At 41.8% G+C, this 2,500-nt stretch overlaps 1 protein-coding gene and 1 long non-coding RNA gene across 3 annotated transcripts in view; one reads left to right on the plus strand and one right to left on the minus strand.

Moving 5' to 3' along the window:
- The window catches only part of LOC106874937 (NAD(P)H-hydrate epimerase), an 871,776-nt gene that overhangs the window by 696,637 nt on the left and 172,639 nt on the right, over positions 1–2,500 (minus strand). The gene's annotated exons all lie outside the window — the stretch shown is intronic.
- LOC106874607 (uncharacterized) overlaps positions 114–2,500 on the plus strand; it is a 13,023-nt gene continuing 10,636 nt past the window's right edge. For both annotated transcript variants that reach the window (XR_008266018.1, XR_001410025.2), the window contains exon 1: positions 114–1,364. This is a non-coding gene — a long non-coding RNA (uncharacterized LOC106874607). The remainder of the gene's footprint in view (positions 1,365–2,500) is intronic.

The raw sequence follows: 2,500 nt of genomic DNA on the forward strand, positions 1-2,500 counted from the left end.
CCTTCCTAACACCATTTTGAGCATGGCCATTGCCAGTACTGCCTGACTGGCCCTCGTGCTGGTGGCACATAAAAGCACCCACTACACTCTCGGAGTGGTTGGCATTAGGAAGGGCATCCAGCTGTAGAAACTCTGCCAGATCGGATTGGAGCCTGGTGCAGCCATCAGGTTTGCCACTCCTCAGTCAAATCGTCCAACCCATGCTAGCATGGAAAGCGGACGTTAAACGATGTAGAGGATGATGATGATGATAGCAGGCATGGTTGTATGGTGAGAACAGATGCAGGTGTGGCTGTGTTGTAAGAAGCTTGGTTCCCAACCATAAGGTTCCAGGTTCAGTCCCACTACTTGGCACCTTGGGCAAGTGTCCTCTGCTATAACCCCTGACCCAAATCTCATGAGTGGATTTGGTAGATGGAGGCTGAAAGAAGCCCATCATATATATATATCTGTATATATGTGTGTGTGTGTGTGTGTGTGTGTGTGTGTGTTTATATCTATGTATGTGTGTCATTGTGTTTGTCCTCTACCACTGCTTGATGACTGGTGTTGGTGTGTTTATGTTCCCATAACTTATTCAATCAGTTGATTTTGCTGAAGCACTAAGTACTAGACTTTAAACATAAGTCTTGGGGGGGGGGTCAATTTGCTAAACTAAAACCCTTCAAGGCAGTGCTCCACCCTGGCCACAGTCAAATGACTGAAACAAGACACACACACACACACACACACACACACACACTCGCACACATATATATATATATATACACATACATGTATACAAAGACACATATATGTGTGTGTGTGTGTGTGTGTGTGTATATATATATATGTGTGTATGTATGTATGTATGGATGGATGGATGCATATATAAATGCGTAATTAGATGAATTCTTGCATTCATATATTTATTCAAATATACAAGAATAAAGGAACGGGTACATGTGTGTATGTGTGTGCATTTATGAATTATAAATATGTGAATTTCTGTATTCATATATACAAGTGCATTTCATAAAATTAGAATAGCAAGGAAAATTGAATATTTTATTATTTTTATACACAGTAGAAATGACAGCTGTACTTCATACAGTCTGTAAAGAATCTCATTTTTAGACTGATTACTGTAGAATAACAAGTATAAGAGCACAGACAAAGATGTGAATTCTACTTAACTCAAAATGTATCCATACCATTGTCTGTACACATTTGAGTAATACCCTTTCAGCCAATGTTCTTACATAACTTTTACATTGTATGTATTTTATTCCAGGAAACACTGGTGTTGCAATCATGGGCAAGACTTCCTGGATAACTACTGCCCCCCACCAGAAACACCCAACTCATGCACTCAGCTAAGAGAGGTAAGCACAGAAATTATAACTAGAAAAGCTCAGTGGTCCCAAGAATTTACTATCAAAGGCACAGGAGTGGCTGTGTGGTAAGTAGCTTGCTTACCAACCCCATGGCTCCGGGTTCAGTCTCACTGCGTGGTACCTTGGGCAAGTGTCTTCTACTATAGCCTCGGGCCGACCAAAGCCTTGTGAGTGGATTTGGTAGACAGAAACTGAAAGAAGCCTGTCGTATATATGTATGTATATATATATACATATATATACATATATATGTGTGTGTGTGTGTGTGTCTATGTTTGTGTGTCTGTGTTTGTCCCCACAACATTGCTTGACAACCGATGGTGTGTTTACGTCCCCGTAACTTAGCGGCTCGGCAAAAGAGACCGATAGAATAAGTACTAGGCTTACAAAGAATAAGTCCTGGGGTCGATTTGCTCGACTGAAGGCGGTGCTCCAGCATGGCCACAGTCAAATGACTGAAACAAGTAAAAGAGTAAAAGAGTAAAGAATTTCTTTGGGATATCATGTGGGCTAGCATGATATGGCAGAAAGAGGAGCAATAGCAAGATGAAGAATTAATGACTGCAGCCTTTGCATTGGAAAAGAACAAGTCTAACTATGTGGGAGAGATCCATAAGGGCTGATAGAAGCAGGTGTTAGTGCACTAAGGACCACCATGCGTAGGGAGCATCAGAACAAAGATCGCATCAGAACAAAGATCGCATCAGCCTAGGCCCCAATACAGCACCAAACTTCTTAATGACAGGCAGTATTACAGTCAGTTGATTTGGTTACAGGAGTGGGGGGAGAGGAGAACTTATTTGTGGTTCAAAGTCTAGTTTTCTGATATGAAGTAGTTTTGTATAGGTGGAGGCATGGCTGTGTGGTAAGAAGCTAAAAGGCGGCGAGCTGGCAGTATCGTTAGCACGCCGGGTGAAATGCTTAACGGTATTTTGTCTGCCATTACGTTCTGAGTTCAAATTCCGCCGAGGTTGACTTTGCCTTTCATCCTTTCGGGGTCGATAAATTAAGTACCAGTTATGCACTGGTGTCGATGTAATCGACTTAATCCCTTTGTCTGTCCTTGTTTGTCCCCTCTATGTTTAGCTCTTTGTGGGCAATAAAGAAATAAGAAGCATGCTTCA

This window comes from Octopus bimaculoides, chromosome 18 (assembly GCF_001194135.2).
Source record: "Octopus bimaculoides isolate UCB-OBI-ISO-001 chromosome 18, ASM119413v2, whole genome shotgun sequence".
NCBI classification, from domain to species: Eukaryota; Metazoa; Mollusca; class Cephalopoda; order Octopoda; family Octopodidae; genus Octopus; species Octopus bimaculoides.